Source organism: Mobula hypostoma, chromosome 1 (genome assembly GCF_963921235.1).
Source record: "Mobula hypostoma chromosome 1, sMobHyp1.1, whole genome shotgun sequence".
Lineage (NCBI taxonomy): Eukaryota > Metazoa > Chordata > Chondrichthyes > Myliobatiformes > Myliobatidae > Mobula > Mobula hypostoma.
This window is the reverse complement of record NC_086097.1, coordinates 161,659,599-161,687,391: the sequence shown is the minus strand read 5'-3', so window position 1 is coordinate 161,687,391 and position 27,793 is coordinate 161,659,599.

Genomic DNA, 27,793 nt, shown 5'->3' with positions numbered 1-27,793 from the left:
GAGCGTCTCCTGACGACAGGAATTTGCCCTGTCCGAAAGGTGGAGCACTCCGATTACATTTAATCTCATCAAGCGAAAGTTGTAAACTCCGGTGTGACCGTTTCGGTGAACACCTACGTACGCTCTGTCCGCCAGAGAAAGCAGGATCGCCCAGTGACCACACATTTTAATTCCACGTCCCATTCCCATTCTGATATGTCTATCCACGGCCTCCTCTGCTGTCGAGATGAAGCCACACTCAGGTTGGAGGAACAACACCTTGTATTCAGTCTGGGTAGCCTCCAAACTGATGAAATGAATATTGACTTCTCTAACTTCCCTTAATCCCCTTCCACCCCATCCCTTATTTGTTTATTTATTTATTTATTTATTATCCCCACCTTCTCTCTCGCTCTCTTCTCCCTCTGTCCCTCTCACTATAACTCCATCCTCTGGGTTCCCCACCCCCTTTCTCCAAGGCTTCCCATCCCATGATCCTCTCCCTTCAGCCTTTTGCCAATCAACTTTCCATCTCTTCCGCTCCATCCCGCCCCCTCATGTCTTCTCCTATCATTTTGGATCTCCCCCTCCTCCTCCCACTTTCAAATCTCTTACTATCTCTTCTTTCAGTTAGTCCTGACGAAGGGTCTCAGCCTGAAACGTTGACTGTACTTCCCATAGATGCTGCCTGGTCTGCTGCATTCACCAGCATTTTTTGTGTGTGTTGCCTGAAACTGCGCCCGTTGTCCCTCTAGTGGATGCTGGTGAGCGATAACTGAAACGCAAAAAAAACTTAAAGATGCTGGAAATCAGAAAATATTGGAAATATGCAGCAGGACAGGCAGTGGAAAGAAAAGCAAGTTAGCGTGTCCTGCAGTTGCTGTCTGACCAAATTATTTACATCTTTTTGTTTCGGCAACATTTTGAACATATACAAAAATGCAAGCAACATCCATTTACGGTTGTTACCCATTGTCCTCACCCATTTACCTTTTAAAGGAATGAAATTAAAATTAGTAACTAAATCTTTCACATGTATGGTGTCACAGCCAAAGAATTGTTGGCAATGACTTCTCTTCCAGCACACATACTGTTGCCTCTCTCAACTGCGAAGAAGCTGTCCTTAGCCTCATTTTACCCAACTACATTGCGCCTTTGCGAGGGAAAGGAGACGGTGGTTTTACATTTCTCATTCTGAAAGGACTTTTCCTTCTGTGATGCTCTGGTTCACTTCTCCACCTCTAGGATACTACTGCTCATGGCTCCTTTCCATACAACCACCTGCCTTTTTACCTCCTTCCATTCTATTGACCAGGGATATAAACACTCTTCAGAAATGAAACAATGATTCATTTCGCAAACGAGGAATTCTGCAGATGCTGGAAATTCAAGCAACACACATCAAAGTTGCTGGTGAACGCAGCAGGCCAGGCAGCATCTCTAGGAAGAGGTACAGTCAACGTTTCAGGCCGAGACCCAGTGCCACACATGCCCTTACACTTCCTCCCTTACCACCATTCAGGGCCCCAGACAGTCCTTCCAGGTGAGGCAACACTTACACCTGTGAGTCGGCTGGGGTGATATACTGCGTCCGGTGCTCCCAATGTGGCCTTCTATATATTGGTGAGACCCGATGCCAGACTGGGAGACCGTTTTGCTGAACACCTACGCTCTGTCCGCCAGAGAAAGCAGGATCTCCCAGTGGCCACACATTTTAATTCCACATCCCATTCCCATTCTGACATGTCTATCCATGGCCTCCTCTACTGTAAAGATGAAGCCACACACAGGTTGGAGGAACAACACCTTATATTCCGTCTGGGTAGCCTCCAACCTGATGGCATGAACATTGACTTCTCTAACTTCCGCTAATGCCCCACCTCCCCCTCGTACCATATCCATTATTTATTTATATACGCACATTCTTTCTCTCACTCTCTCCTTTTTCTCCCTCTGTCCCTCTGACTACACCCCTTGCCCATCCTCTGGGTTCCCCCCCCCCCTTTTTCCTTCTCCCCGGACTCCTGTCCCATGATCCTCTCATATCCCCTTTGCCAATCACCTGTCCAGCTCTTGGCTCCATCCCTCCCCCTCCTGTCTTCCCCTATCATTTTGGATCTCCCCCTCCCCCTCCCACTTTCAAATCTCTTACTAACTCTTCCTTCAGTCAGTCCTGAAGAAGGGTCTCGGCCTGAAACGTCGACTGTACCTTTTCCCAGACATGCTGCCTGGCCCAATGATTCATTTCTACTTCTTCCAATTCAGTTTACTGCTTTTGGTGCTCAAGATATGCTGCCCTCTGCACTAAGTTTACAGCTCTGGGAAGTTCACTGGGGTGACCCTAAGCTTCCAGTTATCTATCTCTTTAATTCATCAGCCATTTCTACTCTGAATTTTCTGGAGTCTGATGACTCACTGCAGCCTCAAGGATTCAATAATGAATTTAACATTTTCAGACAGTTATTTCAGTTATTAAGTTGCATTCCCAGCACCCAATGTTTTTTTAACCTCCTTTTTTGGTTATTCAGATTTCATTTGTCTCCACCTGATTACACAATCTACATATCTTTACCACTCTGTTCAACCAACACCACTATAAATTATGCCTTTCAATATCTCCTGGTCTCTATCCTATTTTGTACTCTGTGGCCCTTCTCCTTTCTCAGCAACTCAATACTTGTTTCATTTCTGACCTGAAACATTAACACTTAATATTTCAACAGATACTGCTTGATCTGCCCAGTATTTCCAATGTTTTATTTCAGATTTTCAGAATCTACTTTTGGACAGAGATATAAAGTTGTTGGCATGAAGGAAAACAGGAGAAAAAGTTGTTTTTTTCATGTGGAGAGCAGCTATGATCTGAAATTCATTGTTAGTGATGAAAGTAGTTTCAATAATTTATTTCCAAAGAGTATTAGATTGGAATTTATAGTACATATTGATTGTATATAAAGCTTTGAGAACTTTATCTATAATGTAGTTTGATATGATATTGCACAATTCATCACTTTTAATTGAATTTTGTTTGCCTTCAATGAAGGACTAGTTCCTTGCCTTGTTTATAAACATCAATACAAAATAATATAAGGACATTCCCTTGGCAAACAGGATAGGATATTGCTGTTTGAGGATATCACAAGGCACATAATTAAGTAAGATAAAAGAGAAATGATATCAACCAGGGGATGTTGTGAGTTGGAGGAATACTAGTGATTTAATTCACTTAATCTAAACATTGAACAGATGGAAATGATTGAGCTCCTGGGAGAGGGCAAAGAACAGAGAAATACAACCATATACAAAAGTGAAAGATGATAGTGTTGCAGGCAAAAGGGCTAAGCCTAAGTTGCTGAGTTTAAATAAACCATGTATGATTGATATAGTATTTTATCAAAATATTGCAGAAGTCTAGAGGAACTTTTTAATCCAGTGCCCTCAGAGATTATTACAGATTTAGGATGTTCTTTCAATGATGTGAAAAAATGGTTGTCCATTATTGAATCACTTAAGATTAAAGATACTGACTAAAGGGACAAGTTTTGGATGTTATAGGATCAATCCAAAAGCTAACAAATCAGGGATTTCGTCAAAACTGTTTGCTATTTTAAGAATATCCATAAGTACAGTGATGTAAAACAGATTCTCTCAGGGTGTGATTCTGTCATCCTGGCAGGAAACCATCCAAAGTAAACTGTAATGGGTGTATTCCTTTATTCTTCACTGCTGAGTCATGTGGATACTGGTAGTCATCCAGATGTAAAAGGTGGGAATGCACACAAAATGCTGGAGGAATTCAGCAGGCCAGGCAGCTTCTAGGGAAAAAAAAGAGTACAGTTGATGTTTCTGGCCAGGACCCTGCTGAACACTCTAAATTTGTAAACATCTCTGAAAGCACTGGATTAAAAAGTTTCTCCAGACTTCTGCAATATTTTGATAAAAGACTGTATCAGTCATTCAAAGTTCAAAGTAAATTTATTATTAAAATACATATATGACACCATTTACAACCCCGAGATTCATTTTCTTGCGGGCATGCTCAATAAATCCATAATAGAATAATAACCAAAATTAAAATCAATGAAAGACTCTAACAACTTGGGCTTTCAACCAGTATGCAAAAGAAAAGTTCAAAAGTTCAAAATACATTTATTATCAAAGTACGAATACATTATACAACCTTTAGATTTGTTTCCTTACAGGTGGCCACAGACCAAGAAACCCAGAAGAACACATAAAAAAGAGACTGACAAACACCCAATGTGCAGGGAGAGAACAAAAATCGTGCAAGCAATAAAAGTAAGCAAATAACATTGAGAACATAAATGAATCCACAGACATGAAGCCCAGAGCAGCCGGAGCAGGCCCGCAGGCTTAGCCTCAGTTCAGCACATATGGGGTAAAAGTCGCTGAGTCCAGAAACATGAAGCCCAGAGCACCTGGAGCAGGCCCACAGCCTCAGTGTAGTGAATCATTGCAGAGCAGCGAGCAGAACTGGCTTAACCCTTGCATCTGGTTCTGGCCTGGCGTTTAAATTGTCTAAACATCGGGTCATTCCTCACTCTCAGATCTAGGTCCTGTCACACCGATACGCTGTGGGCATGGATCCTGCCACCACGTGGATCGGCCCATACCCGATCTTTCCAAATTGGCCTGGTGCTTAGATCAATCAAACCTTGCTCCCAGTTTAGGTGGACAGGCCCTGAATCTGCCTCTCCTCCACTCCACTTGCCCTGACTCCACCTTGAACATGCCTTGACCTCAGACTTTGCTTCACACGCATGCAGTTCAACCCTCAACTCAGCCTTGCCTTCATTCACCTCGTCATTGTTTGCAGTGATTGTTTACCGTGACTTCTTTTTGACAGAAAAAGTGTTATTAATAAGTATCTAACTGCACTTCATATTTTGTTAACTGCTAGTTGTCGCTCGCCCTCAGCAGTCCCAGCTGAAACCGTGTCTTCAACAAAATGTACCTTCAGGAGATCGTGAACTTTGTAGTTCAGTAAGTCAATTTAAAAGTGAACTACATTACTGTAAAGGGTACAGATTGCCATGAGAGTAATTCAAAGGAGGTTTATTTAGAAGTTTTGTACTGTACTGAGCCAACAAAATGTCACTGTGGTTCACTGGCGCCATCTCTAGGTCCAGTTCAGAACAATATGATCTGTATGTGTATCAATACACTTGCATTTTGTTTTTAGGCTGGTAGGCAAATTGGAAAAATCTCAAATGCTTACTCTTTAAGCAGAGCAAGTTCATGCATGAGGATCTCTCCAGGTTATGAGGGAGACAAATTGCTGGGTTACCAGTTGAGATAGATAGGTTCAGTTATCTTTCTGGTGTGGGCCAGAGCAAGGCAGTCCTGATTATTGATTGGATTGAATCATTTATGTAGAGGGCTTGTGTCTTTGCACCGCATTTTCATTTATCCAGTTTGGACTACATGATTATATTTACCTTTTTAATTCTAATTTAAATTTAATCTCCATTTCTTTATCCATGGAAGATATATCATTTAATGTATTTCCTTTTCATCCCTTTATTATTTATTTAGATCATATACACCCATCCAGTCAATATTAGATTTATCTGCAGCATGTCTGTTTATCTATAATAAGATGAGATTTCTATTTATTAATACGCTATATATTTTGAAGGATATTGATATATGTTCATTACATTACATTGTTATGACAGTTTTTTTTATTAGTATCTTTGGATTCTGGAACCCTCTTCATCTTCCTATATAAAATATAAATCATTGGCTTTGAATAGTTCCATATATTCTATTATACATGGCTCAGTTTTATTACAATAGAAGCATTTTGTAAAATGTATATAACTGTATGTGGGCTTCTATTTAGGTACTTCAGCACTTCGGCTGACAAATGTTCTAAAATTTCTTTGCTCCAATATTCTTTATCCATACTAATTAAAATGATTTCAGAATAAAATTACAAGAAAAATACTGCTGAACATTATTATCTGTTGTTAAGAAGTCTATCCAAAAATATTTCAGTATGTTGTAGACAAAAGACTAATCAAAGCCAGTTCCTGTTTTTAGTTAGTGAGTTCACATCTGTGTACATCTCAATGCATGTAATGTGATTAATAAATAATATTATTCTTTGAAAATACTGTACTTTGCTTTATATTTGAACTTGAACTTAGTTATTGTTCTGACTCCTAAATTTTGATCAATGACTATCTGGAAATGGTCAATATCTGTGTAGTACCCCTAGTTTAAGACCATTCTTATTTTATTAATACAGTTATGTTGTTGGGTATTTTATTTTCTGTGGACTTTCTCAAAATGCAATGTGCTCCTTTAATTACATTGTACAATTGAATATTTCATTTTTTTGCTGTTTAAAATAATAATTCACTTGACTATATTAGATGTGTTGTAATAGCCAACAGGATTTGTCTGGTTAACATTCTGTTCAATAAGATGCCCCAGAACATTCCAGTGGGAGTGGGATAGCTATTTTCGGGAAAGAGCTGGAGGAAGGAGAGAGAGATGATAAAAATGGAGATAGATGCCAAATATGTGTGAAGAACATGGTGGAATGCTCACTGAACTCATTTGGAAGGACAGATACTGCTGTCAGAAGATCCTCATGCAGACAATGGTCTCACGGAGAATGTACAGATAACTTTTAATTAGCTAGTTATCACATGACTTCGGAGAAAGTTTGATACTTTGCCCTTGGATGTTGCGTAGATATTTATTTCTGTTTCGCTTGGACTTTGTTTTCAGGCAGAATTGTTCGGTACCGTGAGTAAATGAAGTGAAGCAAACTGGATTGATTATGCAACAATGAGCTCATTATTGGCTAATTAATATGTGTATTGGGCTTTGTTCTTTATTAAGTTTGTTATAGTTTAAAATATTTTGTCAATACAACTTTTAATCTAAGCTTATACTGGTGTGTATTAAATTACAGGATGTGTCAGTATTCATACAAGTAACAGTCCTAATTTCCCTTAAAAGAACATTCAATCTTTTACGTTTCGTGTTTATCCAGATCATATTTACCCTAGACATGTTTGTTTATTGGAAATGGCCATCGTCATTCACCATGCATTGTAGTTATGTTACCGTTAGTTTGCATTCACAGTGCTAGCTAACTCTTTACAAGCCTACAGTGAGAGAGGGTTACAGATGTATAGTGGGGGAAATATCAGGGATTTTGCTTGACCTGGTCCACAACATGATTAAGACCTTGATGACTTGGAGATGGTCTCTTCATCAAGCAGAAAGTTAAATGTATTGAGTTCTGAAGCATTATGGGAACATATGTTTCAGATTTGTGATGCATAATTCAAGTTGCTATGTGAGATGGAGTTTTTTTTTCTTACGCAGCAGCCTTTTATTTTTAACAGAAAGAACATCATCTGAGCCCACAGGTTCTCCAAAAGGGCCCAGCAGGGTAGACGAGGAGTAAATGTACATTGTGTTGAAAAATATATTCCTAGATTTGAAAAGCTGACAGAATGAACTGCTCCCCTTCTTAGAATCATACATATGCAATTGATGTTTGTGCCTGTGACCTGAGACCAAGGATCGTACAGTCAGCTAAATATGCAAAATTTCTCAAGTGTAAAAGATAAGTTACAAATTGTTGTACTTAGAGTTCTCCAGATTCTTAATTGCACTTTAAAACTCAATCTGTGGCAAGCACTGTTTTTTTTGTTCAAACTAAGACCTTCTGCTACTTATAGATACAATTATGTTTCCAACAAAGAAATTGCTCTCTGGTGAGTGAAGCAGTACAACTTGTGATATACTGTGTTAGTGGATAGATTAAAAAATCAGTCCCTATCAATACTTGCTCTAATATAAATTTATCTTTAGATTTTTTTGCCTCTTTCCTTAAAATTTTAATTTGGGTAAACAATTTCAAAACATAAACTATTATTACCTGAGGTCTTATTCATAGTACTGGTGAAGTGGTGGACTTGCACTCGGTGGTCAGCTGGTCACCTCTACACCTGCCCATTAATGCAAGTATCTAATCAGCCAATCATGTTGCAGAAACTCAATGCATAAAAGCATCCATACATGATCCAGAGGTTCGGTAGTTGTTCAGACCAAACAATGGGGAAGAAATGTGATCTAAGTGTCTTTGATTGTGGAATGATTGTTGGTGCTAGATAGGGTGGTTTGATTGACTCAGAAACTGGTGATCTGCTGGGATTTTCACACACAACATTCTCTAGAGTTTGGGGTATGGTTTTAAAAAATAAAGAACACTCAGTGAGTGATCGGTATGTGGGCATGAATGCCTCGTTAATGAGAAAGGTCAGAGGAGAATGGCCAGCCTGGTTCATGCAGACAGAAGGGCGACAATAACTCAAATAGACAGAGGTTATCACATTGGTGTGCAAAAGAGCATCTCTGAATGCACAATGTGGTGAACCTTGAAGTGAATGAACTACAGTAGCAGAAGACCATGAACATACACCCATTTGAATTTATATGGACATAGGATATTCATAAATGCTCAATTGGAACTAAATTGATAATTCTATTTTTAAAAATCTAAAATTTCTGGTACAGCCAAAGCATTCAAAAGATTCAAATTGCTTTCTGTCAAGTTAAAGGAATTCTTTCAGCTATTTAAAAAAAAACTCTTCAGTACTTTGTTACAGATTCAAGAAGTTTAGTGCTTCCTAATATAAACTACATTATATAATTTAACAGATTTTGGCTATTTCCAGATTAAATATAGAGGGCAAAAAGTCAGTTCTATTTGTTGCTTTGATAAAAATAGGTAAGTGTCAAGGTTATTGTTAAAATCATATAAGTCTCTTTTCTACTTTCCTGCAAAGTTTTGGAGCTGTTGCAATGCTAGCCTCATACCATATAGCCCCCAGAACCGCCTTTAAACTGATTTTATAGTATGTTGGTGCTGCAGGGTACTGACATAGGGAAGTTTTAATGAACTGCTCTTGGAACGATTAATTATTAAACACATTATTGAAATGTTGATGCAGTATCATAGGTGTTTGTATAACTCTGCAATGAAATGGTGTTACAACTCTCCAAGGATTGTTGGGAAGAACTGCAACGAGATATGTCCTGGAAGAGGAAAGTAACCTCAAGGAGCAGTGGTGGGTATAGAACTACCTGTGGTATCAGGTATAGAACTAACTGTGGTATCAGGTATAGAACTAACTGTGGTATCAGGTATAGAACTAACTGTGGTATCAGGTATAGAACTAACTGTGGTATCAGGTATAGAAGTAACTGTGGTATCAGATATAGAACTAACTGTAGTATCAGGTATAGAACTAACTGTGGAATCGGGTATAGAACTGACTGTGATATCAGGTATAGAACTAACTGTGGTATCAGGTGTAGAACTAACTGTGTTATGATTTTGAGTGCCAGGAATTTTTCATTACACTTCCTTGTCATCTTGAAATCTTTCCACTACATCAATATTCCTGCCTACATGAATCTCAGATCTTCTCAGTAATAAAGAACTGTCATATTTCTACCACTCAAGTTATACCTGCAGGAAAACTTTTCTTGAAATATTCTATACATACAAACTGGTATAACAGATTTTAGTCTTAAATGGCACTGTAGGTCACTTGTGTTTGCTAATACAAGTGATTCCTCTATCATGGGTTCCCAACATGGGCAATATTGCCCCACTGGGGTTGGTGGGAATTTCTAAGGGGGCCATAAGGATAAAGGGGGTGTTGGGTGGCACTTGGTAGCAAAAGGGGCAGCTGAGGGATTACAGGCTTAATTTAAAAAATAAATTACTTATTAAAAGCATTTGAATCTCAGTGCCTCATAACGGATTACAATGATCACGTAATCACCTCATCTCTTGTTTACCCACCATTCTCTCAGACTTTACTCAAAGCACATTATAGTTATTGAAATGCAATGCGACTCTTCTGTATTTGGCATATCATGGAGGGTCCGGACTGAAGAATTTAATTTATTTCCAGGTCCAGCCAACACATTATTGCCGATCACTGTTGTACAGTGTTAGCTAGTATTATTACCAAACTCTAGTCACACTGTAGTGCAATGCCTGTGAGTCAGTATATGGTGTTCAATGGGGCAAAGTTCAGAATCTGCCCTTGCAAATGATCTTGACCGCATTTCTCTTGCCCATGGCCCAACCGAGATATTGTTGTCTCACTTTATGTACCTTCAAGCAGTGTCAGGTTTTGCTTGAGCTATGATGATGTCTTTACTTTCCCTTTTATTGAACGCAGTCCTTGACGATGGACTTAAATAATAGGTGATTGACTGTGGTCGTTAATCCATAATGGCAATGGCAGAGGCAGACCAAACAAAAATGTAGAGTAGGCAGTATAGTGTGGAGTATCTCAAATATGGATTTATACTGGCACCAAGCAACCAACAACAGCCACTCTGTCTGTGCGAAGAACTTTTTTTTCAAATGAGGCAAAGAAACCATCCAGGCTCCTGAACATTTGATAAGCCAAACACTCTGATAAACAAAACAAAACCTTAGCTTATTTTCACCCACTTCATGGAAACTTAAACTAAAACACTTCAAAACATGTTTACCAACACTTCACAACAAAACAGTGATGGTTTGTATGCTTCATACAACGTTACATAGCTAACGTTACACAGGAGATTAGTGTGCAAACTTATAAGCACACGGTATTGGGGGTAAGGTATTGGTGTGGGTGGAGAATTGGTTAGCAGACAGGAAGCAAAGAGTGGCAATAAACGGGACCTTTTCAGAATGGCAGGCGGTGACTAGTGGGGTACCGCAAGGCTCAGTGCTGGGACCCCAGTTGTTTACAATATATATTAATGACTTGGATGAGGGAATTAAATGCAGCATCTCCAAGTTTGCGGATGACACAAAGCTGGGTGGCAGTGTTAGCAGTGAGGAGGATGCTAAGAGGATGCAGGGTGACTTGGATAGGTTGGGTGAGTGGGCAAACTCATGGCAGATGCAATTTAATGTGGATAAATGTGAAGTTAGCCACTTTGGTGGCAAAAATAGGAAAACAGATTATTATCTGAATGGTGGCCGATTAGGAAAAGGGGAGGTGCAACGATACCTGGGTGTCATTATACACCAGTCATTGAAAGTGGGCATACAGGTACAGCAGGCGGTGAAAAAGGCGAATGGTATGCTGGCATTTATAGCGAGAGGATTCGAGTACAGGAGCAGGGAGGTACTACTGCAGTTGTACAAGGCCTTGGTGAGACCACACCTGGAGTATTGTGTGCAGTTTTGGTCCCCTAATCTGAGGAAAGACATCTTTGCCATAGAAGGAGTACAAAGAAGGTTCACCAGATTGATTCCTGGGATGGCAGGACTTTCATATGAAGAAAGACTGGATGAACTGGGCTTGTACTCGTTGGAATTTAGAAGATTGAGGGGGGATCTGATTGAAACGTATAAGATCCTAAAGAGATTGGACAGGCTAGATGCAGGAAGATTGTTCCCGATGTTGGGGAGGTCCAGAATGAGGGGTCACAGTTTGAGGATAGAGGGGAAGCCTTTTAGGACCGAGATTAGGAAAAACTTCTTCACACAGAGAGTGGTGAATCTGTGGAATTTTCTGCCACAGCAAACTGTTGAGGCCAGTTCATTGGCTATGTTTAAGAGGGAGTTAGATATGGCTCTTGTGGCTACAGGGGTCAGGGGGTATGGAGGGAAGGCTGGGGCGGGGTTCTGAGTTGGATGATCAGCCATGATAATAAATGGTGGTGCAGGCTCGAAGGGCCGAATGGCCTACTCCTGCACCTATTTTCTATGTTTCTATGTTTCTATTGCTAAATCAGGAAAGTCTCATACCATTGATTCAACCAACAGTAAGGGAATTTCTGAGTAAGGTTGTGCATAATCATTAATGATTATGATATAGTTGGGATCACAGAGGGATCACAGTTGGGATCATTAATGATTATGATATAGTTGGGATCACAGAGACATGGCTCCAGGGTGACCAGGGATGGGAGCTCAACGTTCAGGGATATTCAATATTCAGGAGGGATAGACACGAAGGAAGGGGAGGTGGGGTGGCGTTGTTGGTTAAAAAAGAGATTAACGCAATAGAAAGGAAGGACATAAGCCGGGAAGATGTGGAATCGATATGGGTAGAGCTGCGTAACACTAAGGGGCAGAAGACGCTGGTGGGAGTTGTGTACAGGCCACCTAACAGTAGTAGTGAGGTCGGAGATGGTATTAAACAGGAAATTAGAAATGTGTGCAATAAAGGAACAGCAGTTATAATGGGTGACTTCAATCTACATGTAGACTGGGTGAACCAAATTGGTAAAGGTGCTGAGGAAGAGGATTTCTTGGAATGTATGCGGGATGGTTTTTTGAACCAACATGTCGAGGAACCGACTAGAGAGCAGGCTATTCTGGACTGGGTTTTGAGCAATGAGGAAGGGTTAATTAGCGATCTTGTCGTGAGAGGCCCCTTGGGTAAGAGTGACCATAATATGGTGGAATTCTTCATTAACATGGAGAGTGACGTAGTTAATTCAGAAACAAAGGTTCTGAACTTAAAGAGGGGTAACTTTGAAGGTATGAGACATGAATTAGCTAAGATAGACTGGCAAATGACACTTCAAGGATTGACGGTGGATATGCAATGGCAGGCATTTAAAGGTTGCATGGATGAACTACAACAATTGTTCATCCCAGTTTGGCAAAAGAATAAATCAAGGAAGGTAGTGCACCCGTGGCTGACAAGAGAAATTAGGGATAGTATCAATTCCAAAGAAGTAGCATACAAATTAGCCAGAGAAAGTGGCTCACCTGAGGACTGGGAGAAATTCAGAGTTCAGCAGAGGAGGACAAAGGGCTTAATTAGGAAGGGGAAAAAAGATTATGAGAGAAAACTGGCAGAGAACATAAAAACGGACTGTAAAAGCTTTTATAGATATGTAAAAAGGAAAAGACTGATAAAGACAAATGTAGGTCCCCTGCAAACAGAAACAGGTGAATTGATTATGGGGAGCAAGGACATGGCAGACCAATTGAATAATTACTTTGGTTCTGTCTTCACTAAGGAGGACATAAATAATCTTCCAGAAATAGTAAGGGACAGAGGGTCCAGTGAGATGGAGGAACTGAGCGAAATACATGTTAGTAGGGAAGTGGTGTTAGGTAAATTGAAGGGATTGAAGGCAGATAAATCCCCAGGGCCAGATGGTCTGCATCCCAGAGTGCTTAAGGAAGTGGCCCAAGAAATAGTGGATGCATTAGTGATAATTTTTCAAAACTCGTTAGATTCTGGACTAGTTCCTGAGGATTGGAGGGTGGCTAATGTAACCCCACTTTTTAAAAAAGGAGGGAGAGAGAAACCGGGGAATTATAGGCCGGTTAGCCTAACGTCGGTGGTGGGGAAACTGCTGGAGTCAGTTATCAAGGATGTGATAACAGCACATTTGGAAAGCGGTGAAATGATCGGACAAAGTCAGCATGGATTTGTGAAAGGAAAATCATGTCTGACGAATCTCATAGAATTTTTTGAGGATGTAACTAGTAGAGTGGATAGGGGAGAACCAGTGGATGTGGTATATTTGGATTTTCAAAAGGCTTTTGACAAGGTCCCACATAGGAGATTAGTGTGCAAACTTAAAGCACACGGTATTGGGGGTAAGGTATTGGTGTGGGTGGAGAATTGGTTAGCAGACAGGAAGCAAAGAGTGGGAATAAACGGGACCTTTTCAGAATGGCAGGCAGTGACTAGTGGGGTACCGCAAGGCTCAGTGCTGGGACCCCAGTTGTTTACAATATATATTAATGACTTGGATGAGGGAATTAAATGCAGCATCTCCAAGTTTGCGGATGACATGAAGCTGGGTGGCAGTGTTAGCAGTGAGGAGGATGCTAAGAGGATGCAGGGTGACTTGGATAGGTTGGGTGAGTGGGCAAACTCATGGCAGATGCAATTTAATGTGGATAAATGTGAAGTTATCCACTTTGGTGGCAAAAATAGGAAAACAGATTATTATCTGAATGGTGGCCGATTAGGAAAAGGGGAGGTGCAACGAGACCTGGGTGTCATTATACACCAGTCATTGAAAGTGGGCATGCAGGTACAGCAGGCGGTGAAAAAGGCGAACGGTATGCTGGCATTTATAGCGAGAGGATTCGAGTACAGGAGCAGGGAGGTACTACTGCAGTTGTACAAGGCCTTGGTGAGACCACACCTGGAGTATTGTGTGCAGTTTTGGTCCCCTAATCTGAGGAAAGACATCTTTGCCATAGAGGGAGTACAAAGAAGGTTCACCAGATTGATTCCTGGGATGGCAGGTCTTTCATATGAAGAAAGACTGGATGAACTGGGCTTGTACTCGTTGGAATTTAGAAGATTGAGGGGGGATCTGATTGAAACGTATAAGATCCTAAAGGGATTGGACAGGCTAGATGCAGGAAGATTGTTCCCGATGTTGGGGAGGTCTAGAACGAGGGGTCACAGTTTGAGGATAGAGGGGAAGCCTTTTAGGACCGAGGTTAGGAAAAACTTCTTCACACAGAGAGTGGTGAATCTGTGGAATTCTCTGCCACAGCAAACTGTTGAGGCCAGTTCATTAGCTATGTTTAAAAGGAAGTTAGATATGGCCCTTGTGGCTACAGGGGTCAGGGGGTATGGAGGGAAGGCTGGGTTCTGAGTTGGATGATCAGCCATGATCATAATAAATGGCGGTGCAGGCTCGAAGGGCCGAATGGCCTACTCCTGCACCTATTTTCTATGTTTCTATGTTTCTATAAGTCACCAGACCAAATAATTAAAGCGATTCCATTCAGCACAACTCAGTTCAAGGACAAATAAATGAAATGTCTGAGAATGTGGATGACACAATATGCAACATACTTAGGACAACAGAATTTACAGCACAGTTATTGAGTCAATGTTGCCAGGCAACAAATTGTTGCTTTTCGGTTATGTTTGCTTCATAAAAGATGAAACGTGGTTCAAGAGTTGTTATTTGCAAGGAGACTAGAAATTGATATGAAGAGTCAATATTTTGGGTTATTGAACAATTTTTCAAAGAGAAGGGCATTTTGCTCATCGATATCCTTGCTTGTGCAACAGATGAGACACCATCAATGTCAATGGCAGGATGCCACCATGGGGTTGTTTACTTTCTTGAAAAAAGCTGTACCTAATTACCATTCTCTGTGTAATTTACAGACGACACCTTGTCACAAAAAAACCTAAGTGGTTGACTGCACAAATCATTAAATACTGTTATCGCAGTGGTAAATGAAATCACGACCCATAATTGCAATTCTCAACTAGTTTGAGAGCTTTATATTGAGAATGATGAACAATTTGAACACTATCATCAACCTCTGGGGATCTCCCATCCACTGCCACCAACTACATAGTCCCTGCATCCCGCACCTCCCGTTTCTAGTTCCTGTCCAAGATCCACAAACCCACTTGTCCAGGTAGACGCATTATTTCAGCTTGTTCCTGCCCCACTGAACTCGCATCTTCAGACCTCAACTCTGAATCAGAATCAGGTTTATTATCACTGGCATGTGATGTGAAATTTGTTAACTTAGCAGCGGCAGTTCAATGCAATACATAATCTAGCAGAGAGAGAGAAAAAAAATAAAAACATTATAATAATAAACAAGTAAATCAATTACATATATTGAATAGATTATTAAAAATGTGCAAAAACAGAAAAACTGTATATCAAAAAAAAAGTGAGATAGTGTCCAAAGCTTCAAAGTCCATTCAGGAATCCGATGGCAGAGGGGAAGAAGCTGTTCCTGAATCGCTGAGTGTGTGCCTTCAGGCTTCTGTATCTCCTACCTGATGGTAACAGTGAGAAAAGGGCATGCCCTGGGTGCTGGAGGTCTTTAATAATGGACGCTGCTTTTCTAAGACCCCGCTCCCTAAAGATGTCCTGGGTACTTTGTAGGCTAGTGCCCAAGATGGAGCTGACTACATTTACAACCTTCTGCAGCTTCTTTTGGTCCTGTGAAGTAGCCCTTCCATACCAGACAGTGATGCAGCCTGTCAGAATGCTCTCCACAGTACAACTATTTTTGAGTTTTTGAGTGTATTTGTTGACATGCCATCATTTCAAACTCCTAATAAAGTATGGCCGCTGTCTTGCCTTCTTTATGACTACATCAAAATGTTGGGACCAGGTTAGATCCTCAAAGATCTTGACACTCAGGAACTTGAAGCTGCTCACTCTCTCCACTTTTGATCCCTCTATCAGAATTGTTATGTGTTCCTTTGTCTTACCCTTCCTGAAGTCCACAATCAGCTCTTTCATCTTACTGACGTTGAGTGCCAGGTTGTTGCTGTGGCACCATTCCACTAGTTGGCATATCTCACTACTGTATGCCCTCTCGTCACCACCTGATATCTATTATAAACCCACGGACTCTCACAGCTACCTGGACTATACCTCTTCCCATCCTGTTACTTGTAAAAACACAATCTCCTTCTCTCAATTCCTCTGTCTCCACCGCATCTGCTCTCAGGATGAGGCTTTGCATTCCAGAACAAAGGAAATGTCCTTCTTCTTCTAAGAAAGGGGTTTCCCTTCCTCTACCATCAATGCTGCCCTCAACTGCATCTCTTTGATTTCACACACGTCTACTCTCACCCCATCATCCCGCCACCCTACCAGGGATAGGGTTCCTCTTTTCCTCACCTACCACCCCACCAGCCTCCATGTCTAGCACAATTCTCTGCAACTTCCGTCATCTCCAATGGGATCCCACTACCAAGCACGTCTTTCCCTCCGGCCCCACCGCCCCCCACTTTCTGCTTTCCACAGGGATTGTTCCCTACGTGTGACTCCCTTATCCATTCATCCCTCCTGGCACATCCTTGCAAACGGAACAAGTGCTACACCTGCTCTTACACCTCCTCCCTTACTACCATTCCGGGCCCAAAACAGTCCTTCCAGCTGAGGCGACACTTCACCTGTGAGTATGTTGAGGTCCTGTAATGTGTCCGGTGTGGCCTCCTCATTATTGGTGAGACCCAATGTAGATTGAAAGACCACTTTGCCGAGCACCTATGGTCCATCTACCAGAAAAAGTGGGATCTCCCAGTGGCCACCCATTTTAATTCCACTTCCCATTCCCATATGTCTATCATGGCCTCCTCTACTGTCACGATGAGGCCACACTTAGGTTGCAAGAACAACACCTTATTTATTCCATTTGGGTAGCATCCAATCCGATGGCATGAACATTGATTTCTCGAACTTCCGGTAATACCTCCCCCTGCCCTCCCCTTTTCCTTCTCTCAGTCTCATCTCTTTGCCTGCCCATCACCTCCCTCTGGTGCTCCTCCCCTCTTTTCTTTCTTCCATGGCCTTCTGTCCTCTATTAGATTCCTCCTTCTCCAGCCCTGTATCTCTTTCTCCAATCAACTTCCCAGCTCTCTACTTCACCGCTCCCTCTTCTGGTTTTCCTATCATCTTGTGTTTCTCCTTCCCCTACCCACACCCTTTAAAGCTCATCTTCTTTTCTCCCGCTGAAGGATCTTTGCCTGAAACGTTTAACTGTACTTTTTTCAATAGATGCTGCATGAGTTCCTCCAGCATTTGTTTTGCTTGGATTTCCAGTATCTGCAGATTTTCTGTTGTTTGTGAACAGTTTGAACATTTGCTGTTGCACACAGAAGTCAGGCTCTGAAAAGGAATCTGTCTGAGAAGCTTTTCTGCATCTTTTGATAAAATTCTTTGAAGACTCAACTGTTTCTTTCCGTAATAAATTCATAAATATTAGGAATGATAGTCCTTGTCATAATTATTTGCAACGTATAATTAAATCAATCTTCAATTTCAAAGAAGTTACATAAATCTTATTAAAGTCAAACCAGTCATCTCCACATTTCCGTCCAAGTTAACCCTATTTAACTGCAACATTGGCCGCCATGACTTTTTCCAATTTCTGAGTCTATTCGAGTTGGAAAGTATACTAGATTATGATCTTCAAGTATATTGTGCCCACCGGAGATAAAGACATGTCAGAGAGATTTCAGAATCTTTTCACAATGCAAATTCCAGATTGGATAATAAATCCATTCCTCAACAGTTGTAATGAGGAATTAACACGAAGGATGGAGGAAGAACTGATATTGTTACTTGAGGAGAGGGGCAGTATGACAGTGAGGGCAGCTTGTTGTTCTCGGTGCCGGATGTGGGAGGCCCTGGAGTCTCCAAGCCTCCCGGACGTCCACATCTGCGGCATGTGCGCCGAGATGCAGCTCCTAAAGGACCGCGTTAGGGAACTGGAGCTGCAGATCGATGACCTTCGTCCGGTCAGGGAGAGTGAGGAGTTGATAGAGAGGAGTTACAGGCAGGTGGTCACACCAGGGCCACGGGAGGCAGACAAGTGGGTCACAGTTAGTGGGGGAAGGGGAAGAGTCAGGTAATAGAGAATACCCCGGTGGCTGTGCCCCTTGACAATAGGTACTCCTGTTTGAGTACTGTTGGGGGGGGGGGGGGTCAGCTTACCTGGGGGAAGTAACAGTGGCCGTGCCTCCGGCACAGAGTCCAGCCCTGTAGCTCAGAAGGGTAGGGAAAGGAAGAGGAAGGCAGTTGTAATAGGGGACTTGATAGTAAGGGGGTCAGATAGGCGATTCTGTGGACGCAGTCCGGAGACCCGGATGGTAGTTTGCCTCCCTGGTGCCAGGGTCCGGGATATTTCTGATCGCGTCCAAGATATCCTGAAGTGGGAGGGTGAGGAGCCAGAGGTCGTGGTACATATAGGTACCAATGACATAGGTAGGAAAAGGGAAGAGGTCCTGAAAGGAGAATATAGGGAGTTAGGAAGGGAGTTGAGAAAAAGGACCGCAAAGGTAGTAACCTCGGGATTACTGCCTGTGCCACGCGACAGTGAGAGTAGGAATGCAATGAGATGGAGGATGAATGCGTGGGTGAGGGATTGGACCAGAGGGCAGGGATTCAAGTTTTTGGATCATTGGGACCTCTTTTGGCGCAGGTGTGACCTCTACAAAAAGGACTGGTTACACTTGAATCCTAGGGGAATCAATATCCTGGCGGGGAGATTTGTGAGGGCTACTGAGGTGACTTTAAACTAGAATGGTTGGGGGGTGGGAATCAAATTAAAGAGACTAGGAGAGAGGAGGTTAGTTCACAAAAGAGGGATGGGAACAAGTGCAGAGAGACAGAGGGGTGTAAAATGAGGGTAGAAGCAAAAAGTAGTAGTGGCAGGCCAGCAAATCCAGGGCAAAAATCAAAATGGGCCACTTCTCAACAAAATTTTATAAGGGCTAAGAGTGTTGTAAAAGCGAGCCTGAAGGCTTTGTGTGTCAATGCAAGGAGCATTTGTAACAAGGTGGATGAATTAAAAGTGCAGATTGTTATTAATGAATATGATATAGTTGGGATCACAGAGACATGGCTCCAGGGTGACCAAGGATGGGAGCTCAACATTCAGGGATATTCAATATTCAGGAGGGATAGACCTGAAAGAAAAGGAGATGAGGTAGCATTGCTGGTTAGAGAGGAGATTAATGCAATAGAAAGGAAGGACATTAGCCGGGAGGATGTGAAATCGATATGGGTAGAGCTGCATAACACTAAGGGGCAGAAAACGCTGGTGGGAGTTGTGTACAGGCCACCTAACAATAGTAGTGAGGTTGGGGATGGTATTAAACAAGAAATTAGAAATGCGTGCAATAAAGGAACAGCAGTTATAATGGGTGACTTCAATCTACATATAGATTGGGTGAACCAAATTGGTAAGGGTGCTGAGGAAGAGGATTTCTTGGAATGTATGCGGGATGGTTTTTTGAACCAACATGTCGAGGAACCATCTAGAGAGCAGGCTATTCTAGACTGGGTATTGAGCAATGAGGAAGGGTTAATTAGTAATCTTGTCGTGAGAGGCCCTTTGGGTAAGAGTGACCATAATATGGTGAAATTCTTCATTAAGATGGAGAGTGACATAGTTAATTCAGAAACAAAGGCTCTGAACTTCAAGAAGGGTAACTTTGAAGGTACGAGACGTGAATTCCCTAAGGTACACTGGCAAAGGACACTTAAAGGGTTGACAGTGGATATGCAATGGCATTTAAAGATCGCATGGATGAACTACAACAATTGTTCATCCCAGTTTGGCAAAAGAATAAATCAGGGAAGCTAGTGCACCCGTGGCTGACAAGGGAAATTAGGGATAGTATCAATTCCAAAGAAGAAACTTACAAATTAGCCAGAAAAAGCGGCTCACCTGAGGACTGGGAGAAATTCAGAGTCCAGCAGAAAAGGTCAAAGGGCTTAATTAGGAAAGGGAAAAAAGATTATGAGAGAAAACTGTCAGGGAACATAAAAACTGACTGTAAAAGCTTTTATAGATATGTGAAAAGAAAAAGATTGGTTAAGACAAATGTAGGTCCCCTACAGACAGAAACAGGTGAATTGATTATGGGGAGCAAGGAAATGGCAGACCAATTGAATAACTACTTTGGTTCTGTCTTCACTAAAGAGGACATAAATAATCTTCCGGAAATAGTAGAGGACAGAGGGTCCAGTGAGATGGAGGAACTGAGGGAAATACATGTTAGTAGGGAAGTGGTGTTAGGTAAATTGAAGGGATTAAAGGCAGATAAATCCCCAGGGCCAGATGGTCCGCATCCCAGAATGCTTATGGAAGTAGCCCAAGAAATAGTGGATGCATTAGTGATAATTTTTCAAAACTCTTTAGATTCTGGACTAGTTCCTGAGGATTGGAGGGTGGCTAATGTAACCCCACTTTTTAAAAAAGGAGGGAGAGAGAAACTGGGGAATTTTTGACTGGTTAGCCTAACATCAGTGGTGGGGAAAATGCTAGTCAGTTATCAAAGATGTGATAACAGCACATTTGGAAAGCGGTGAAATCATCGGACAAAGTCAGCATGGATTTGTGAAAGGAAAATCATGTCTGACGAATCTCATAGAATTTCTTGAGGATGTAACTAGTAGAGTGGATAGGGGAGAACCAGTGGATGTGGTATATTTGGATTTTCAAAGGCTTTTCACAAGGTCCCACACAGGAGATTAGTGTGCAAACTTAAAGCACATGGTATTGGGGGTAAGGTATTGATGTGGATAGAGAATTGGTTGGCAGACAGGAAGCAAAGAGTGGGAATAAGCGGGACCTTTTCAGAATGGCAGGCAGTGACTAGTTGAGTACTGCAAGGCTCAGTGCTGGGACCCCAGTTGTTTACAATATATATTAATGACTTAGATGAGGGAATTAAATGCAGCATCTCCAAGTTTGCGGATGACATGAAGCTGAGTCGCAGTGTTAGCTGTGAGGAGGATGCTAAGAGGATGCAGGGTGACTTGGATAGGTTAGGTGAGTGGGCAAATTCATGGCAGATGCAATTTAATGTGGAGAAATGTGAGGTTATCCACTTTGGTGGCAAAAGCAGGAAAACAGATTATTATTTGAATGGTGGCCAATTAGGAAAAGGGAAGGTGTAACGAGACCTGGGTGTCACTATACACCAGTCATTGAAAGTGGGCATGCAGGTACAGCAGGCGGTGAAAAAGGCGAATGGTATGCTGGCATTCATAGCAAGAGGATTCGAGTACAGGAGCAGGGAGGCACGACTGCAGTTGTACAAGGCTTTGGTGAGACCACACCTAGAGTATTGTGTGCAGTTTTGGTCCCCTAATCTGAGGAAAGACATCCTTGCCATAGAGGGAGTACAAAGAAGGTTCACCAGATTGATTCCTGGGATGGCAGGACTTTCATATGATGAAAGACTGGATCGACCAGGCTTATACTCTGGAATTTAGAAGATTAAGGGGGGGGATCTTATTGAAACGTATAAAATCCTAAAGGGATTGGACAGGCTAGATGCAGGAAGATTGTTCCCGATGTCGGAGAAGTCCAGAACGAGGGGTCACAGTTTGATGATAAAGGGGAAGCCTTTTAGGACCGAGATTAGGAAAAACTTCTTTACGCAGAGAGTGGTGAATCTGTGGAATTCTCTGCCACAGGAAATAATTGAGGCCAGTTCACTGGCTGTATTTAAGAGGGAGTTAGATATGGCCCTTGTGGCTAAAGGGATCGGGGGTATGGAGGGAAGGCTAGTACAGGGTTCTGAGTTGGATGATCAGCCATGATCATACTGAATGGCGAAGCAGGCTCGAAGGGCCGAAAGGCCTACTCCTGCACCTATTTTCAATGTTTCTTTGTTTCTGATCTTGCCACAATATGACTTTGAGCTGAAGCTGCGAATCAAAAAGTCATATTAAGACTCTTGGTTGTAGAAAGTAATCTCTGAATGCTGTACTGCACTGTGGAAAAAGGTCATGATATTCTTTATTGCCTTTCCAACATCATACTTAGTGGAGCATGGTTCCAGTGCAGTCACCCAAAGTCTTTCAAAGCAACAAAACAGACAGCAAATTACCGAATGTGGGGATCTGAGACTCCTTCTGAGTGACATTCAGCCTGATGTTGAGAAGCTGATATCACTGCACCAAACCTATCCATCTCATTGAGTGGTGAAAAATAGTTGGACTATTAATGTACACTTTAAAATTGGTGATGAAAATTATTTTTACTGTAATCATTCTTTGTTGCTTTAAATAAATCTGAATAAGTTTTGCAATTATTTGTCACTGCTTTGAATTTTCACTTCCTATTTTAGAAACCATAGAAAAACTACAGCACAGAAACAGGCCTTTTGGCCCTTCTTGGCTGTGCCGAACCATTTTCTGCCTAGTCCCACTGACCTGCAGACTGACCATATCCCTCCATACACCTCCCATCCATGTATCTGTCCAATTTATTCTTAAATGTTAAAAAAGAACCCACATTTACCACCTCGTCTGGCAGCTCATTCCATACTCCCACCACTCTCTGTGTGAAGAAGCCCCCCCCCCGCCAATGTTCCCTTTAAAGTTTTCCCCCTTCACCCTTAACCCATGTCCTCTGGTTTTTTTCTCCCCTTGCCTCAGTGGTAAAAGCCTGCTTGCATTCACTCTATCTGTACCCATCATAATTTTATATACCTCTATCAAATCTCCCCTCATTCTTCTACGCTCCAGGGAATAATGTCCTAACCTATTCAACCTTTCTCTTTAACTGAGTTTCTCAAGTCCCAGCAACATCCTTGTAAACCTTCTCTGCACTCTTTCAACCTTATTAATATTCTTCCTGTAATTTGGTGACCAAAACTGAACACAATACTCCAGATTTGGCCTCACCAATGCCTTATACAACCTCATCATAACATTCCAGCTCTTATACTCAATACTTTGATTAATAAAGGCCAATGTACCAAAAGCTCTCTTTATGACCCTATCGATCTGTGACGCCACTTTTAGGGAATTTTGTATCAGTATTCCCAGATCCCTCTGTTCTACTGCACTCCTCAGTGCCTTGCCATTTACCCTGTATGTTCTACCTTGGTTTGTCTTTCCAATGTGCTCACACTTGTCTGCATTAAACTCCATCTGCCATTTTTCAGCCCATTTTTCCAGCTGGTCCAAATACCTCTGCAAGCTTTGAAAACCTTCTTCACTGTCCACTACACCTCCAATCTTCGTATCATCAGCAAATTTGCTGATCCAGTTTACCACATTATCATCCAGATTATTGATATAGATGACAAATAACAATGGACCCAGCACTGACCCCTGTGGCACACCACTAGTCACAGGCCTCCACTCCGAGAAGCAATCCTCTACTGCCACTCTTTGGCTTCTTCCATTGAGCCAATGTCTAATCCAATTTACCACCTCTCCATGTATACCTAGTGACTGAATTTTCCTAACCTCCCATGCGGGACCTTATCAAAGGCCTTACTGAAGTCCATGTAGACAACATCCACCGCCTTCCCTTCATCCACTTTCCTGGTAACCTCCTCGAAAAACTCCAATAGATTGGTCAAACATGACCTACCACTCACAAAGCCATGTTGACTCTCCCCAATAAGTCCCAGTCTATCCAAATGCTTGTAGATTCTGTCTCTTAGTACTCCCTCCAATAACTTACCCACTACCGACGTCAAACTTACCGGCCTATAATTTCCCGGATTACTTTTTGATCCCTTTTCAAACAACGGAACAACATGAGCCATTCTCCAATCCTCCGGCACCTCACCCGTAGACACCGACATTTTAAATATATCTGCCAGGGCCCCTACAATTTCAACACTAGTCTCCTTCAAGGTCCGAGGGAATACCCTGTCAGGTCCTGGGGATTTATCCACTTTAATATGCCTCAAGACAGCAAGCACCTCCTCCTTTTCAATCTGTACAGTTTCCATGATCTCACTACTTGTTTCCCTTAATTCCATAGAGTTCATGCCAGTTTCCTTAGTAAATACAGACGCAAAAAACCCATTTAAGATCTCCCCCATTTCTTTTGGTTCCGCACATAGCCGACCACTCTGATCTTCAAGAGGACCAATTTTATCCCTTACAATCCTTTTACTCTTAATATACCTGTAAAAGCTCTTTGGATTATCCTTCACTTTCACTGCCAAGTCAATCTCATGTCTTCTTTTAGCCCTCCTAATTTCCTTCTTAAGTAGTTTCTTGCACTTTTTATACTCCTCAAGCACCTTATTTACTCCGTTTCCTGTACATGTCACACAACTCTCTCTTCTTCTTTATCAGAGTTGCCATATCCCTTGAGAACCAAGGTTCCTTATTCCTATTCACTTTGCCTTTAATCCTGACAGGAACATAAAAGCTCTGCACTCTCAAAAGTTCTCCTTTGAAGGCTTCCCACATCCTTGCCAGAGAACAACCTGTACCAATCCATGCTTTTTAGATCCTTTCTCATTTCTTCAAATTTGGCCTTCTTCCAGTTTAGAACTTCAACCCCAGGACAAGAACTATCTTTACCCATGATCAAGTTGAAACTAATGTTGTTATGATCACTGGAACGAAAGTGCTCCCCAACATACACTTCCGTCGCTTGTCCTAACTCGTTTCCTAATAGGAGATCTAATATTGCATCCCCTCTATATATTGATTTAGAAAACTTCCCTGAACACATTTTACAAACTCTAACCCATTTAGACCCCTAACAGTATGGGAGTCCCAATCAATATGTGGAAAATTAAAATCCCCTACCACCACAACTTTATGTTTCCTGCAGTGCCTGCTATCTCTCTGCAGATTTGCTCCTCCAATTCTCGCTGACTATTGGGTGGTCTATAATACAACCCCACTAATGTGGCCATACCTTTCCTGTTTCTCAGCTCCAACCATAAGGACTCAGTAGACAAGCCCTCTAATCTGTCCTGCCTGAGCACTGCTGTAACATTTTCCCTGACAAACAATGCTACCACCGCCCCCCGCCCCCCACCTTTCATTCCTCTGCCTCTATCACATCCGAAACATCGGAACCCTGGAATATTAAGCTGCCAGTTCTGCCCCTCCTGTAGCCAATTTTCACTAATTGCTATAATGTCATAATTCCACGTGTCAATCCACGCCCTCAACTCGTCTGCCTTCCCCGCAATACTCCGAGCATTGAAATATATACACCTCAGAAGATTATTACCACCACTCACAACCTTTCTATTTGCGGCTTTGCTTGAACTTTTAACATCATTTATTTTCACCCCAGCACCACTGTCAGCTCTGGCACTCTGGCTCCCATACCCATGCAAATCTAGTTTAAAGCCTCCCCAACAGCACTAACAAACCTCCCTGAAAGGATGTTGGTCCCCCTGTAGTTCAAGTGTAATCCGTCTCTCTTATACAAGTCCCACCTGCCCCAAAAGAGGTCCCAATGATCCTGAAATCTGAAACCCTGCCCCCTACACCAGTTCCTCAGCCACTTGTTCATCCTTCAGAGCATCCTATTCTTACCCTCACTGGCACGTAGCACAGGTAGCAATCCTGAGATTACCACCCTTGAGGTCCTGCTTTTCAACTTCCTACCAAGCTCTCTATATTCACTATCCAGGACCTCCTCAGTCTTCCTTGCTATGTCATTTTCTTTCACTGTGCAGTGTAAATCAAAATTATTTATAGTTTTTAATGTAATAGCTGGAAAGGAAGAGGAGGGTGCTGGATGTGGTCTGGGAGCTATGAAGGTGGTAACCCAAAATAGTTTGGGAACCACTGCTCTGGGTAAAACGGTGTGATATTTGGATATTAATGGAATCAAGGGGAATGGGATCCGTCCAAGAGGGCAGAGCTGCTGTAAAGATCAGCCATAATTCCACAGACCAGCAGAGCAGACACAAGCGACTCACTCCCTTTCAGTTTGGTATATTTTTATGTTCTATTCATTGTCACGCAGACAGTTCTGTAGATTTATGCTGCTAGGCGTGACATTTAGACATGTTGATATCCTGAGGGAGACCATCATTATTCATTTACATACCAGCCAAGTTACGGATGGGTTTTATCTCATGAAGGCCACTAGTTAACATATCAACAGATTCAATATAACTGAGAATTCGAGAAGTAGTCCATTTTGCCATTCAGTAAACTCTTGGCTCTACATCAACACCACTACCTGCATGGGCCCCTTAGAGCTTCCATGATCCAAAAATTTCTCTTGTACATACTCAGTAACTTGCTGTGTGAAGACTTTTCTTCTTATCTCTGTCCTAATTGGCCAACTCATTATTTTGGATTTACCTCAATTCCATGTTACTGACTTGATTAATTGTCCTCTCAGAGGTACATCAGCTGGTTTGATAATTTAACCATCGTCAGGTGAAGGTACTTTGATGGGGTAATATTCTGGATTTATCTGCATTTTGTAAAGCTTACAAATGGCTTTCACTTGATTTATGAAGTTTTTAAGGATAAATCCAGACTCAGTTAAATGAAAGCTGCTTTTTATTTGTGACTCTGTAAATCTATAAGACATACTTTTAGCCAGCCATTCCACAGGATTTCAAAAAAGAAAATGTCTCTGCAAGTTTGTTTTTAAAGTTCTTAATTCTTCTGGGATATTTCTTTGTCAACACTTATTAAATAGAAGTTAAATAAGTGAATTCTTACTGCTGGGTTGGTTATATTCCTCTCACCCCTTTCAGATTTTTCTCTTCCTCTTCATCCATCCTTCTCTATTTGCTGTCCTGTTTCCCACTTCACTTTATTACTAAATTTATTTAAATCTTACATCCATCCCACAACGTGAGGGAGTAAAAATCTTTGCGTTATGACTCTGTTACAATGTACAAACATATGAATTTATGAACTTAGAAAACCTACAGCACAATACAGGCCCTTTGGCCCACAAAGTTGTGCTGAACATGTCCCTACCTTAGAAATTACTCAGCTTACCCATAGTCCTCTATTTTCCAAAGTTTAAACTTTCATAAATTTAATGGCTTGTAGAAAGAAGCTGTTCCATAGCCTGTTGGTCTTGGCTTTAATACTGCAGTGCTGCTTGCCAGACAGAAGCAGCTGAAACACTTTATGGTTGGGGTGACTGGTGTCACTGATGATCTTCTTTATGCACCTGTTGCTGTAAACATCCTCAAAGAGGAAGAGCAAGGAACTCTGGAGGCACAGCTGAATGGTGGGGATGGGGGACTTGGGTGGGAGGACTGCTGAGACAAATGGTGGCTTGGGGCAGGAGACAGGGGGATCAGTGGTGGTTTTCCTTAAATTTTGGTTGGCCTGTTTGTTTGATTTTATGTATTTTATTAATTTATTTTCTTCCCCTTTATTCAGCCCAGTAGTTTTTGGAAAGGGTTAGTTTGTCGCCTATGGCTGCAAAGGGGGGAGGGGGGTTGAGATTGAAGGACGAAGGTGGGAGACTGTAGAATACTCCAGAAGTAAGGGTAGCCAAAAAAGGGTGCATCAAGTGAAAGATCTGATGTAATGGGGGACAAAAAATTGAGGA